Source organism: Xenopus laevis, chromosome 3S (assembly GCF_017654675.1).
Source record: "Xenopus laevis strain J_2021 chromosome 3S, Xenopus_laevis_v10.1, whole genome shotgun sequence".
Classification (NCBI taxonomy): domain Eukaryota; kingdom Metazoa; phylum Chordata; class Amphibia; order Anura; family Pipidae; genus Xenopus; species Xenopus laevis.
The window spans coordinates 22,786,878-22,803,718 of NC_054376.1; positions in this window are offsets into that span (position 1 = coordinate 22,786,878).

Genomic DNA, 16,841 nt, shown 5'->3' on the forward strand with positions numbered 1-16,841 from the left:
ATGCATGCCTGTGGGCGATATGCTGCGCCAGCCTGCCTAGGGCGCCTGGCCGGGTTGGCCCGGCTCTGCTATTTACCCAGTTTTTATTTTTACACTGAACAATTCCTTTAACACACTGAGCAGCCATGCATTCGACCCTCTCTCCTCCTCCTATGGAGGAGTGAGGGAACGACCAAGATACCAGGCCCCTTTCATTGGTCAGCAGACGTGAGATGCGAGAGTTTCCCATCCTTGCTTTCTGCAAACAAGAAGCTCCAAGTAGAGGGGAGATGGGGGGGGGGCAGTGTCTGTGTGCTTTTTACTCCCAGTCCAGCTCTGCCTCCCTGACATTTGCTTAAATCTCTAAACTGTCAGTCCAGGCCTGCCATGTGCCCCCCAGATAGTGACCTTGCATAGACTCACCCGCTCATCTGACTATTTCACATCAGCCCCTGCCCCCATGCAAATCACTTCCTGAATGAAATTTAAACAATTACACTTGATGACCCAAACATTGAAAGCCCTTCCTACACCTCAGCTCCAAACTGACTCTCTCTCCCACAGATGGCCTCTCCCAGAGCTGGGCCAACACATACAGAAGGCCAACAATGCCTGATACTAACCTCATGAGACTAAGATTATATAGCATTTTGTTTTTTTATGGTTCTGTTCCCCTTTAACTGATTATGTGGGGTTTTTGTCCATAAAATGAACGATGGATGCAAAGTGTTTCCATTTGTTCCGCAGACTTCTATAATTTCTCTGTTTAATGTCTGTAATTTCCATTCAGCCTCTGATCCCCATTGCCTACAGGAGGGGACGCACTAGGCCCATTCTCGCTTTTCCTGTCCTCCATTTGTCACAAGTCACACTGAATTAGTAGCACCCCTGAGCAAGGGTGGGAAGCCAAACATTAGGTGGGTAGAGGCAGCTGATGGACAGCAGCAGGGGAGGTACAACTGCACTTGCTCAGGACAAGGATCATTTAAAGATGTGATGAGTATGATCCATTTTCATACAGAGGTCCATCAGTACTGTCCACTCATTAGATTCCTGGTTTCCATGATTGAAACTTCTTCTTACAGACATAAGGACAAGCCACACTTGCTCCTGAGCAATGAGAATAAGCACAATAACCATATCAATGGCAGAATTCAATTCAATTGGTGTAAGGAATGACTTGATAGACCTTATCCCCCAAGTCTTTCCTGAGTGCTGGTCATACAAATGATGTGTGAGACCCACTGTCTCTCACTGAGTATAATGTGCCAGGACCTACTGTCTCCCACTGAGTATAATGTGCCAGGACCCACTGTCTCCCACTGAGTATAATGTGCCAGGACCCACTGTCTCCCACTGGGTATAATGTGCCAGGACCCACTGTCTCTCATTGTGTATAACGTGCCAGGACCCACTTTCTCCCACTGTGTATAACATGCCAGGACCCACTGTCTCCCACTGGGTATAATGTGCCAGGACCCACTGTCTCTCATTGTGTATAACGTGCCAGGACCCACTTTCTCCCACTGTGTATAACATGCCAGGACCCACTGTCTCCCACTGAGTATAATGTGCCAGGACCCACTGTCTCTCACTGAGTATAATGTGCCAGGACCCACTGTCTCCCACTGAGTATAATGTGCCAAGACCCACTGTCTCCCACTGAGTATAATGTGCCAGGACCCACTGTCTCCCACTGAGTATAATGTGCCAGGACCCACTGTCTCCCACTGTGTATAACGTGCCAGGACCCACTGTCTCCCACTGGGTATAATGTGCCAGGACCCACTGTCTCTCATTGTGTATAACGTGCCAGGACCCACTGTCTCCCACTGTGTATAACATGCCAGGGCCCACTGTCTCGCACTGTGTATAATGTGCCAGGACCCACTGTCTCCCAATGAGTATAATGTGCCAGGACCCACTGTCTCCCACTGAGTATCAGTATAATGTGCCAGGACCCACTGTCTCCCACTGAGTATAATGTGTCAGGACCCACTGTGTTTAATGTGCCAGGACCCACTGTCTCCCACTGAGTATAATGTGCCAGGACCCACTGTCTCTCACTGAGTATAATGTGCCAGGACCCACTGTCTCCCACTGAGTATAATGTGCCAGGACCCACTGTCTCCCACTGAGTATAATGTGCCAGGACCCACTGTCTCCCACTGGGTATAATGTGCCAGGACCCACTGTCTCTCATTGTGTATAACGTGTCAGGACCCACTTTCTCCCACTGTGTATAACATGCCAGGACCCACTGTCTCCCACTGAGTATAATGTGCCATGACCCACTGTCTCCCACTGAGTATAATGTGCCATGACCCACTGTCTCCCATTGAGTATAATGTGCCAGGACCCACTGTCTCTCATTGTGTATAACATGCCAGGACCCACTGTCTCCCACTGTGTATAACATGCCAGGACCCATTGTCTCCCACTGAGTATAATGTGCCAGGACCCACTGTCTCCCACTTGGTATAATGTGCCAGGACCCACTGTCTTCAGTACACAATATATTTTGAAAAAAAAAACCTACTGTTTATCCCAACCGGCGTGCAAGCTCTATTACCCCACCCCTCTGGTGGGGTAAAAGAAATCCAGGGTGATTGGTTCCCTTTAAGTTAGCCAGTATATGGTCAAATTTAGCCTCTCCAAACAAAAAAGTTACCCTCCGCCTATGCCGTCAGAGGGCAAATAAGCTACCGACTCAGTCTGTCTGCAGCTTTTATCGCTCTGTGTATGGGGCCTTTAGACTATAATTTTCTTCATCTTTCACATGGCAGTGAGCACCAATGGTTTAACCCTCTTGTTGTGTGAAAGAAACGTAATCCAAATGCCATACAATTTCTTCCCTACTCCCCCAAGAGCTATTCCCCCCCCCCGACCTTGTCAGTCTGCACCCCATCCAGGACCTGCATTGTGCCAAAGTGTAACCCATGAGAGCCCAGTTCCTAGGCCATGGCCTTCTGTTGCCTTTGAGTGGAATTAGAGGCAATGTCTTGTAGAGTCGCTATTTAGTGGGCTTAACGGGGGCTGTTGTGGATTAATGACATATGGGGCCCCTAGGCTACATCCACACAACCCCTTTTCTAGGCTACTGCTGGGTCCGGGTGCAGATTCAGACACACAAGCACCTTCATGCCAGGTTAGGTTTGGCTCCTTTCCTGCTTTCTACACCCAGTAGGTGCACCCGACCGGAGCCCAGCAGATATAGCCCATATATATAATAATTGAAGAAAAGCTCAATGGGACCCTAAGCTATAGAGTATAGAGTAGGGTAGCATGTACATTAATCCACCCCTTTTATGTTGGCTGATTGGGCTCTATGTACGTGAAATGCCAGGGCATTACCAGTTCAGGTAGTATTGTGCATCTCTTCCAAGTCCAAGTCCAGTTGCTCTACTTTTACTTCTACTCAGGGCTACTCCTGCCATTATACAAGGTCTTACCTCAGACAGCAGTGAGTGGGCAGTTACCAGGGGCGGCAAAAATTTATATAGCGATCGTTGCACTAGTGATGTGGCCCTTGACGCTGCAGATTGGGATAGGGGGTGGAGGGATCACTCCTACTTCTTTTAGATCTACACCTTTTCCCCTCCTATATAAACTAGGAGGTCCCACTCCAGCTCAAATGCACTACCACTGAGGACTACTGTACAGGAGGGAGTGTCTCTCAATGATTCAATGGAGGCAATGTTCTGCACTGTAGTTGCTCACGAACCCATAGGATGTTGCTTCCAGTGGCCTCAAAGCAGGGACTTATTTTTAAAATCCAGGATGGAGGCAAGTTTTAGTTGCATAATAACCAGGTGTACTGCCAAACAGAGTCTCCTATAGGCTACCGATCCACATGGGCTACCAAATAGCCATGCAGAGCCCTTTTTTGGCATTCCCGGGACTTTATTCATGCAAATGTTGCTCCACCCTTTTTATACTTGATTTGGGGGTATAAAAGGTTGGGGGCACCCGGCTGTAGTGGCAGAATCCTGTAGACCTGCTATGGCCATTACAACAAACATACCTGCTGAAAAATATAGGTCCCCTTTAAGAACATGGTATAGCAAAGAGACCTATAGAAAATATCAATCTGCAACTTTTGCGTTTGCTTCAGAAAAACTACTAAAGTTTATATAAAAAAGCTGCTGTGTAGCCATGGGACAGCCATTCAGAGCTGAACAAGGAGGAAATGCCTCAGGATACACAGCTGATAACAGATAAGCGCTTTAGTATACTGTAGGGACCTATAGGATCTATTAGGCTCCTATAGAGTTAATCCCCTACCTTTCTTGTATCTTTCTCTATAGCTGTTGTTTATTGGGCAAAAGCCTTTATGACCTGTTTGTGTAACAGTTATAGCTATAGGCCAAAGGGTGCAATACCACTCCCCTGCCACACTGCTATATAGTGTTGTGTAGGGAGTGGCCTCTTCCTCTTTGGCTCCTGGTGTCTGTGCTGCTAGGTGTTTCCCATTGAGCCTGGGATCACCAAGGCCCCAGTAAGCCATTTACCCCAAAGGGACCTGTACCTTTGGTGCTGAAGTCGGGAACCAGGCAATCCCGTGAACGAGGATTAGTTATCATTAGGTCAGATTCTGTAATAGTCTCTCTAGGAGAGAGAGATAGCCAGATTTAAGTAGCATGAGCAGTTGTATGCTCCAACAAGGAGAATAGCAGGGAGTAGCCTCCAAAAGGCTTCTAAGGTTGCCTTTAGTGTAGGGAACTCAGTGATAGGGAATTCAGTTTAGCAGAGCACTGCCTGACCCCTACTTGATCGATCCTGTTTCACATTGGTCGCTGGTCTTTGAGAGTGAGATATTCTTCCTACTGTTTGACATGAGGAGTGATACCTGTACATGCTGCATCATCATCAATGCTATCCTTTCTCCTCTGTGATATGCTAACTCCTACTACAGCTCCTGCGTGAGTAAACCTGTGGTCAATTGCCTTTGCATATTCTGTTCAATAAACCATCTCACCTGTTTTACTGCATAAAGAACCTCCTGGCGTCCATTATTCTATCTTTCACACTAATTAGCCTGTGGGTTGTAGTTTTACACCATCTTAAGGGGAAGCTTCCATTTAGCAAAGGCTCCGCCCTGAGTGTAGTATCATAGTGTAACCCATGCTCATACACTAGCTGGACACCCTTAACCCCTAATTGGCGGGATAGGCCAAGAAAGCGTTACATTTTGGCGCCCAACGTGGGGCCCGCCCCCAATCCAGGCTAAAATAGTGTTTTTGCAATTTTTGTAAAATTGTGTTCTGTCCCTTTAAATTTTGCTGACAGGCTGCCGGACCCATTAGGCAAAGGGCAGTCCTGCACGCACTTGCTATTTTTGGTGCGTGCATAGTAAGGCCGTGGGTTCGGGCTTGGAGGTTCTTCCGGTGTCCCATTATTCGCCTGCGCCACTATTGTTTTCGCCAGGCGCATATTCGCTGGCGTTTTTGTTATTGTGCACTGTGAATTTTCGCTGGCGCCACTAGTGTCATCGCGAGATTTTGCAGGAGCCAAGCGCATACCCTTTGGCGCGCTTGGACTAGGCGGTTCCCTGACGTCACGTCACCGCCGCCATTTTTGTGGAAGACTTCCTAGAGAACGGACGCATCTTGTGAGCTCAAACTCTTCACAGGCCTACACCCATAACCCCTAATTTGTGGGATAGGCCAAGAAAGCGTTACAATACAATGGAATTCTAAAGAGCTTTTCTATTATATACCGTATATCCTGTGCTTTGAATGGTTGCCCCTATGGTTACACAGCAGCTTGTTTATATAAACTATAGTTGTGTTGTTCCAGTGCATGGCACAGAACATTATACTGTCCTTTCTCTGAAACATTTTCATTTTTTGTTCCTTTAAAGAAGCCCAGGATTATAGACAAGGGCAAGCATTCCCAAATCAGGGCAAGCATTCCCAAATCAGTGTAGTTGGAAATTGAAAAGTCATTCTGTGCCTCAAAGTCCCTCTCTCTGCATTCCATAGTGGGAGGTGCATAGACATAGAAAGTAGAGTGACTTCAAGTCCCAGAATAAGGGATGCACCGAATCCATGATTCGGTTCAGGATTCAGATGTGATTGGTGTGGCCGAAACATGGCTGAATGAGTCGCATGACTGTGCAGTTAATATCAGTGACTATACTTTGTTTCGGAGGGACAGAGGCAATAGAAAAAGAGGAGGGGTATGTCTGTTTCTTAGACAGGATTTAAAAACTTATATAAAGGAGAAGGTTATGTTAGAAAATGAGGGGGCAGAAGTATTATGGGTGGAGTTCTTCACCAATTGTAAAGAGTCCAGCAAATTAATTGTAGGCGTATGCTATAGACCCCCTCATGTAAGTGAGGAGGAGGAGGCGAAGCTCCTGATGCAAATAGAAAAGGCTGCTAGTTTGGGTAAAGTAATGATTATGGGGGATTTTAATTACCCAGATATTGACTGGAGCAACAGTACTGCCAGATCAGTTAATGGGAACAAGTTTATAAACTTATTGCACAACAATTTTATGGCACAGGTTGTTGAGCCTACCAGAAAAAAATGCTATTCTGGATCTAGTGATCTCAAATGACCCAGAACTTATAGCAAATGTGCAAGTCATTGAACCCCTGGGTAATAGTGACCATAATGTTATATCATTTAATCTGGTGCAAAAAACAAATGTACACTGGGGCAACAAAAACCATGAATTTTGGAAAAGCTAATTTTAGTGCCTTGAGGGCTGCCCTAATGGGGCATTAAGTTTTCAGCTAAAAACACAGAACAGAAATGGTTGTCATTTAAAATGATATTAAATCATTACTGTTCTAATGTAAATGTAGAAGCTCTAAGAATTATCCTATGTGGCTTAATACAGAAGTAAAGAAGTTAATAGGAAAGATGAGAAAGGCATTTAAAAACTACAAATCTGTTGGAAAAGAAGCTGCATTTAATGAATATAAACACTGTAATAAATTCCGGAAGGCTAAGAAAGGAAATGAAGAGTTAATTGCGGTGGAGGTGAAAACTAACCCTAAAAAGTTTTTTAAATATATTAATAGTAAAAAGTTGCAGATTGAGAGTGTTGCTCCATTAAATAATGGTACCAGTATGGTTGTAACAGATACAGAAAAGGCAAATGTGATAAATCAGTTCTTTTCTTCAGTGTATACAATAGAGGAGTCTGAGTTCCCAGGCTCACTTTATAGCTGCACTAATGGCTCATCTCAATCTAGTCAGTGGCTGACTCAGGATATGATTCATAAAGCTTTAATAAAAATGTATGTAAACAAAGCTCCAGGGCCTGATGTCATACACCCCCGGGTTCTAAGAGAGCTTAGTTCAGTTTTAGACCAGCCCCTATTTCTGATTTTCTCAGATTACCTTTCATCTGGTATGGTGCCTATGGATTGGAGAAAAGCTGATGTTATTCCAATATTTAAAAAAGGATTACGATCTCAGCCTGGCAATTATAGGCCAGTAAGATTGACATCTGTGGTGGGCAAATTATTTGAAGGCTTGTTAAGGGATCACATTCAAAATTTTGTCCTAGTAAATGGCATTATGAGCAACAATCAGCATGGCTTTATAAAGGATAGTGTCATGGCCGGCACCCAATACCAGAACAGGTGCTAAGTACCCTGGTCTCGGCTCGGCTTCACCAGTAGTGTGACCACTGTTGGGCTTCGGGAGGAGCCCTCAGCTTACTTGGGTGCCACGCCGTCGCACACCAGGTAATTTTATTACATTACCCCCCCCCTCTAGGGGGGGCCACTGGACCCCCAGGCTTCCCAGGAAATTTTTGATGGAATTTCTTCCTGAGTTGATCCGCCTTGATATCATCGACTGAGACCCAGGAGTTCTCCTCAGAGCCATAGCCCTTCCACTTAATAAGGTACTGAAGCTTACCCCGTACCAGACGAGAATCGAGGAACTCCTGGATCTCAAATTCAGGCTGACCTTCGACTAACACTGGGGGAGGAACAGGAATATGTCGGACTTGAGTGGCTGGTTTTAGAAGAGAAACATGAAAAGAATTAGATATTTTAAACTCTGCAGGTAATTGGAGACGAACAGAAGAAGAATTGATTATTTCAGTTATTGGGTATGGACCAATAAACCTGGGCCCCAGTTTGAGAGAGGGGACCTTCAACTTAATATTTTTGGTAGATAGCCAAACAGAATCTCCCACTTTGTATTGAGGAGCCACTCTATGAGATCTATCTGCAGCTTTCTTTTGAGCAGAGGAAGCTGCGGAAAGAGAATGATGAACTTGAGCCCAAACCTTAGAAAAATGATTGACAGAAGAATTAGCAGAGGGTACAGAGGAATCTAAACCAGAAAAAGAAAATGCTTTTAGATGTAGCCCATTTACAATAAAGAAAGGAGACTCCCCAGAGGAGGAGTGAGTGGCATTATTGTAGTGCAAACTCTGCCCAGGGCAACAATTCAGCCCAAGAGGACTGGTTATCAGAAACGTAACACCTGAGATATTGCTCAAGGGATTGATTCACTCTTTCCGTTTGTCCGTTGGTTTGGGGATGGTAAGCAGTTGAGAAGGATAAATCAATCCCAACTAACGAGCAGAAAGCTCTCCAAAACTTTGAGACAAACTGAACTCCTCTGTCAGATACAATGTTAACAGGGAACCCATGTAACCTGAAAATATGAGAGATAAACAGATCGGCTAAGGTTTTGGCAGAAGGGAGGTGTGGAAGGGGAACAAAATGGCTCATTTTACTAAACCTATCCACCACCACCCAAATTACAGTTTCACCCTGGGAAGGAGGCAGATCTACAATGAAATCCATCGAAAGATGGGACCATGGCTTCTCAGGGATTGGTAACGGATTCAACAGACCTTGTGACAATTGACGAGAGGATTTAGACCTTTGACAAATTGGAATTTACAAAAACCTTAGTATCCTGTTTAAAAGAAGGCCACCACACATGACGGGCTAACAAAGAAATAGTTTTGGAAATGCCAGGATGCCCAGCCATTTTGGAGTTATGAACCTCTTCGAGAACTTGTTCCCTCAACTCCTCAGGCACAAACATTCTGCAGGAGCAGAAGATTGGACAGGGGACAACAAGGTGGAGAGGTCAGAATCCAATGCGGCAACAATCAACTCCCTAGGAATGATGGGGATGCACTCACTAGAGTCAGAGGAGGTAGATTCAAAACTCCTGGAGAGTGCATCAGCTTTGGTGTTTTTAGATCCAGGCCTATATGTTAAAGAAAAATTAAACCTGGTGAAGAACAATGCCCATCTAGCTTGCCTAGGGTTTAGCCGTGTGGCCGATTCAATGTAAAGCAGGTTTTTATGGTCTGTATATACGGTTACCATATGTTTAGCACCTTCAAGTAGATGCCGCCATTCCTCAAAGGCCCACTTGATAGCCAACAATTCCCTGTTCCCAATATCATAGTTTGCCTCTGCAGGCGAAAACTTCCTAGAGAAAAACGCGCAGGGATTTAACTTGTTGGTAATCGGGTACCTTTGGGAAAGGACTGCCCCAGCACCCACTTCAGAGGCATCTACCTCCACAATGAATGGTAAAGCAGTATCAGGATGCTGCAAAATAGGGGCAGAACTGAACTCTTTTTTGAGGCGTTTGAAAGCTAAAACTGCCTCTGGGGGCCAAATACTAGGGTCAGCACCCTTTTTGGTCAAGTTGGTGATTGGGGCAACTACCAGGGAAAAATTCTTGATGAATTGGTGGTAATAATTTGCAAAACCGAGGAATCTTTGGGTTGCTCGTAAAGAAAGGGGTTGGGTCCATTCCAGGACTGCTCTCACCTTCCCTGGATCCATCTCAAGACCCCTGTTAGAAATGTTAAAACCCAAAAATTGAACAGAGGTAACTTCAAAAGTACACTTCTCAAATTTTGCATACAGATTATTTTCTCTCAGTATACGTAAAACCTCACAAACATGATTCCTGTGTTCAACTAGATTAGAAGAGAAAATAAGAATGTCATCAAGATAGACCACTACGAATATCCCCAGCAGGTCCCGAAAAATGTCATTGACAAATTCCTGGAACACTGCGGGGGCGTTACAAAGACCGAATGGCATTACCAAATACTCGTAGTGGCCATCCCTGGTGTTGAACGCTGTTTTCCACTCATCCCCCTCCCTGATTCGAATCAAGTTATAAGCCCCCCTAAGATCAAGCTTGGTAAAGACTTTTGCATTTTTAACTTGATCAAAAAGTTCAGAAATTAGAGGGAGAGGATAGCGATTTTTTATGGTAATCTTATTAAGCCCCCTATAATCAATACATGGGCCAAGACCACCATCTTTTTTCCCTACGAAAAAGAAGCCTGCCCCCGCAGGGGAACTAGAAGGTCTGATGAAACCCCTTTCTAGGTTCTCTTTTATATACTCTTTCATTGCCTGGGCTTCGGGCAATGAAAGAGGATAGGTTCTACCACGAGGAAGAGTTGACCCAGGGACCAGATCTATTGGGCAGTCATACTGCCGGTGTGGGGGTAAGGTTTCTGCTGCCTTTTTAGAGAAAACATCAGCGAAGTCTGCATATGCAGCAGGTAACCCTTCAAGTGAAGTAGTTGCAACTACAGAGGGAAAACATACCCCACCACACATAGTACCCCATTGAACCACCTCCCTTGAGACCCAGTCAATCAGAGGGTTATGCCTCTGGAGCCACGGTAACCCCAAAATAAGCGGAGAGGAAGCACCCTCTATGAGGTAAAAAGCTATCTCCTCACAATGCAAATTATTAACACACATGGAAAGAGTTACCGTCTCCTTAGAGATTACACCTGACCCTAAGGGTCTTCTATCCACTGCCATTATAGGGCACTTAGAGGAACTACAGGGATACAGAATTTAGCTGCAAAAGCAGTATCCAGAAAATTACCCTCCACCCCAGAGTCCACAAATGCGGACAGTTTAACAGAGCCCGTAGGCCAAGTTAGTTTAATTGGTAACAAAACTTTAGAGGCAGATTGGGGAGAGGAAACTCCTGCGCCCAAATGGAGCTCCCCTTCTCCATTTAGGTTAGGGAGCCTCCCTTTCCTCCTAGGACATAGGTTCAAGAAATGACCCTTCTCCCCACAATAAATACATAAACCTTGGGAGCGCCTGCGTACCTTTTCCTCAGGAGTTAGATGAAAAATGCCTAACTGCATAGGTTCCTCCTGAGGTAGAGGCACAGAGAGGTCTGAAAACTTAACATTGGTCACCATATTAGACTTCACACTAGTAACCCCAGAATAAGTAGAAACACCCCTCTCACCCCTTCTCTCCTTTTGTCTCCTATCCACCTGGATGGCCAGAGACATAAGATCGTCCAGGTTGGAAGATAGGGGGTAATTTACAAGACTATCCTTTACTGAGTCAGATAACCCCAAACGAAACTGACTCCGTAGAGCCTAATCATTCCACCCCGTTTCCACTGCCCACCGGCGGAACTCGGTGCAATACACCTCCGCATCCCTTTTCCCCTGGCGCAACTTACGAATCGCGGAATTGGCTGAAGATGCACGATCCGGGTCATCGTAAAGAATGGCCATGCTGTTAAAGAAGGTGTCTAGGGAATAACGAGCAGGGTCTGAAGAAGGCAGCCTGAGGGCCCAAATTTGGGGGTCACCCAATAACAGGGTCATTACAAACCTTACCTCCTCCTCACCAGATGAGAATGAGTGAGGATGGAAACTAAGGTACAATTTACATGCCTCTTTAAAGACAAAAAATTTAGTTCTGTCCCCGCTAAATTTCTCGGGGAATACGATTTTGGGTTCATGGGGCCTAGTAGTGTTGCCCCACATGGCAGAAGAACCCACAGGAGGAGCAGGATCAAGGACTGGCAGCTGCTGCGGAGTTTGTGGAGTCTCCAGCTGATGGGTTAGATCATGATAACCCTGCAGAAGGAAGTTCTGCTTCCGCTCGTGGTCCTCCAAGCGCTGTAACAAGGTGGAAAGAAGCGCTTCGGTGGAAGTTGGGGAAACTGAAGCGGTAGGAGAAGCAGCAGCAACATCGTCATGACTTTCGACCTCCATGGCCCGTGATAATGTCATGGCCGGCACCCAATACCAGAACAGGTGCTAAGTACCCTGGTCTCGGCTCGGCTTCACCAGTAGTGTGACCACTGTTGGGCTTCGGGAGGAGCCCTCAGCTTACTTGGGTGTCACCTGGACTTAACGAGGGGTACAAAGCGAGATGTTCTGGCTAGCAGAGGGGCACGGCAGGTAGAGAGTCTTTTGGGCCGAAGGTCACGGTACAAATGGAGCAGGCAAGAGAATCGTCAGACAAGCAGAGTCGAGGCAGGCGGATATCAGAATCGTCAGGCAGGCAAGGGTCAAACCGGGTTGTCAATCAAGGGGTTAAGCAGGAAGAGTTGTCGTAGGCAGGCAAGGGTCAGGATACAGATTTCAGAATAGTCAGGATACAGGCAAGGTCAAACACGGATAATCAGACAGACGAGATTCAGATCAGATGCACAAGGCTCAGGAAACCACTAGAAACAAGTTCTATCACGGGCACTGGCTGGGAGTCAGAATGGGCTTTATATACATTTGAAATTGGCGCCAAAACGAGCGTCAATACGCGCTGGCGCAATCACGCCAGCGCGCCTGTACCTTTAAGAGGCGCGCCGCGCGCACCCTTTAAGAATCTAGATGGCGCCGGACCAGGAGCGCGGCGGCGTGGCGGCCGTCCACGACGTCGCACACCAGGTAATTTTATTACAGATAGGTCATGTCAGACAAATTTGACATAAAACTATCCAGCCCAATTAATTCCATCCAGGATGTGGCATCCTTGCAACATGATCTTGACAAACTGGCAATCTGGGCAGCTAAGTGGCAAATGAGATTCAATGTTGATAAATGTAAAGTCATGCACCTGGGATGTAAAAATATCCAAGCCACTTATACCCTTAATGGGACTGCACTAGGCAGTGACGGAACTAGGTGGAGGCAGGCCCTGGTGCGGCCGTGCAGCCGGGCCTGGACCCCACCACCGTCCGTGCGGCTGCAGCCGAATCCAGTTGGTGCGTGACTGCCGGGGGGCCCTGCGGGGGTGCGGGCCCTGGCCCAATTGCACCCCCTGCTCCCCCGGTAGTTACGCCACTGGCACTAGGCAAATCCATTATGGAAAAGGACCTTGGAGTCCTTGTAGATGATAAACTTGGCTGTAGCAAACAATGCCAGTCAGCAGCATCAAGGGCAAATAAGGTCTTGAGCTGTATTAAAAGGGGCATAGAGTCATGGAAGGAGGGTGTCATTCTTCCACTGTATAGAGCACTTGTAAAGCCCCATCTAGAATATGCCGTACTGCCGTACAGTTTTGGTCTCCATCACTCAAACAGGACATTATTGTATTAGAAAGGGTACAGAAGAGCAACTAAGCTGGTAAAAGGTATGGAAAATCTTAGCTATGAGGAAAGACTGGCCAAAATTTTGTTTTTTTTTTGTCTTCCTTTGGTTCAACGAGCAGGCAGATTAAAAAAAAACAACTAAGGTTGAACTTGATGGACGTGTGTCTTTTTTCAACCTTACTTACTATGTTACTATGTAGGATTTGCCAGGATTCGGACTTTTTCAGCAGGATTCGGCTGAATCCTTCTGACCGGCCGAACCAAATCCGAATTTGCATATGCAAATTAGGGGCGGGGAGGGAGACTTTTTGTCACAAAACAAGGAAGTAAAAAATGTTTTCCCCTTCCCACCCCTAATTTGCATGTGCAAATTAGGATTTGGATTTGGTTCGGTATTCAGATGGATCTTTCATGAAGGATTTTAGGGTTCGGCCGAATCCAAAATAGTGGATTCTGTGCCAGAATCAATAACTTCACAATAGAATTAGGTGAGGGAAAGGTTGTATTACACCGTGAGCCTATGGGGGTAGGGGAATAGTTGGACTGTGCTCACAGGCACCATCTTGGTTTCTTTTCAAGGTAAATATATTAAAAAAAAAAAATCAGTTTTTGAAGCCTTTTATTCACCTATTCTACAGGAGCCCTTTCCCTTTAAATCCTTCTCGGGATAAGGATAGTCAAAGTAGACAGCAGGATGCCTGTCTAAATGTAGCAGTACTCCCATTTACCAAAACGTTATTAGAATTTGTCTTTTAAAGGAAAACTATACCCCTGTAGGTCTCTATTAAAAGATACTGAGTAAAACAGCTCATGTGTAAAACCCTGCTTCATGTAAATGAACCATTATCATAATAATATACTTTTTTAGTAGTATGTGCCATTGGGTAATCATAAATAGAAAATTGCCATTTTAAAAAATAAGGGCCGCCCCCTGAGATCGTAAGATTCACTGTGCACATATACAAACCACATGTAAGGTCACATGAGCCAATTAACAGACAGAGTTCTGCCTTTTGCTTCCTCACTTCTTCCTGTTACAGTTAGTGTTGTAGTATTTCTGGTCAGGTGATCTCTGAGGCAGCACAGATAGAGTCACGAAATGGTGGTTCAAGGCAAGAGATGTAAAAGGGCAATATTTATGTAAATATATATTCCAGTTTGGTAAGATTCTTTAATATGTCATTCAATTTGATATAAACTATCTGTTGCTTAAGTATTCATTTTGGGGGTATAGTTTTCCTTTAAGGCAATATGTTCTATATAGAACACTAATTATGGATTGGCAACCTTGCCAAGAACAGTGATGGCATCTAAAGGTTCCAGCAAATAGACACCATTGTGCACTTGGATGACATCCTAATAAAGGGAAGATCTCCAAAATTTCTGAGAATGCTTTCCACCCACTACCCACTACCATGCTAGTATTAAAGTGAACTATTCTGTTTGTCTTGAGTAAGCAGAACAGCCAAACTGTAGCCCTCCATTTCTAGCATCCCACCCATGGGCAAAAAGGCACCTCTCCTGTGATTTCTGTTCCACAGGTTGGTGCGCATGGTATTCTAGTATTAGAAGGCTGAAGTTTATTGTCTGCACACCTCAAGCATTGATTTGTACAATAACAATGACCTCAATATTTTGTAATATAAAATTATGAAGTACAAAGATAAACTGAGGCAAACTGTCCTGTGGTTTGACAAATAAAAACTTTAATTGTTTTTGGAAATAATGGAGGAAAAGTCCTCCAAGCAAGAGTAGAAGCATCATCTGGCTTATCATCAGAGCACAGTACAAAAGCCGGCAATAGTAATGGTATGGGGGTGCATTAGTGCACATGTCACAGGAAGCGGGCACATCCGTGATGGTATAGAGGTGCATTAATGAACATGGCATGGGGAGCTGGCACATCTGTGATGGTATAGGGGTGCATTAGTGCACATGGCATGAGGAGCTGGCACATCCATAATGTTATGGGGGTGCATTAGTGCACATGGCATGGGTAGCTGACCCATCTGTGAAGGTACGGGGTAGCAATGTGCAGGCTGACCACACAAGACCCTAAACCATGCATTCACCACCTGCACCTGACCCTAACCCGACGAGCCTCCATATTTATAGACCTGTGTATTATGGAAGTAGAAATATGACAAAGGAGACCTCAAAATCCTTTATCAGGCAAGAATGGGACAACATTTCACTTTCAAACCTACAGCAATCGGTCTTCTCAGTTCTCAAATGGTTACAGAGAGTTTTTAAAAGAAGAGGAGATTCAACACAGTGGCAAACAAGCCCCTGGCCCTGATACCAAACAAATATCCTATATACTAACCGAAGGCCTATCTATGTCCCGAGTGGAGGGGAGGCAGATGCGCACGCAACTTCGGTTAGGATCTATGAGATGCGCGCGCAACTTCAGCCGAAAGACATAGATGCGGCCTTCGATTAGCAGATGTGCTGGAAGGTTAGGATCAGAACAGGTTAGGATCGGGGAGGCAGATGCGCTGGAAGGTTAGGATCTAGGGAGGCAGATGCGCTCACCGTCTCCTTCTGCCTCCCGCCGCCTCTTCTTTCCTGCTCACTCAGGCGGCGACCGCTGGAAGGTTAGGATCTAGGGAGGCAGATGCGCTCACCGTCACACTAGGGGAACCGGTTGCGTACCTGCACGAAAGTCTGTATAAGCGTCGGCCATCTTGCTACTCCTCTGCGACTTTGTCATCCGCCCACTGCCAAATCCGCCCACTAAAGTCTGTATAAGCGTCGGCCATCTTGCTACTCCTCTGCGAGTTTGTCATCCGCCCACTAAAGTCTGTATAAGCATCGGCCATCTTGCTACTCCTTTGCAAGTTTGTCTAATGGCGGCGCTAGCGTCACTCTAGGAGGGGAACCGGTTGCGTACCTGCACGAAAGTCTGTATAAGCGTCGGCCATCTTGCTACTCCTCTGCGACTTTGTCATCCGCCCACTGCCAAATCCGCCCACTAAAGTCTGTATAAGCGTCGGCCATCTTGCTACTCCTCTGCGAGTTTGTCATCCGCCCACTAAAGTCTGTATAAGCGTCGGCCATCTTGCTACTCCTTTGCAAGTTTGTCTAATGGCGGCGCTAGCGTCACTCTAGGAGGGGAACCGGTTGCGTACCTGCGTGGGTGGCCATTTTTAGCAAAACGGGCTATATTATCTCCAAAAAATATTGATGTTGACATGATAAACAACCAAGTGATTGCATTACTTCCTGGACAAAGCTGTGTCTTTCTGAGTACTGACTGTATTGATTCTGAAGACGAAAGTGAGAAACTTAACTTCCCATTAGAATATTTAAACACTATCAACAATGCTGGATTACCACAACACAATCTTATACTCAAAGTAGGAACAATAGTCATGCTGTTAAGAAACCTTAAGGGTAGGGGCACACGGCGCGATTTCGCCGCGATTCTGCGCTAAGCGAGTTGTCGCTGCGTTTTTTAAGCCGAAATAGCTTTGCTAACTTTGGCGCTGGCGTCAATGCAAATCGCGGCGAAATCGCTGCGCTAATTCACACGCGGCGAT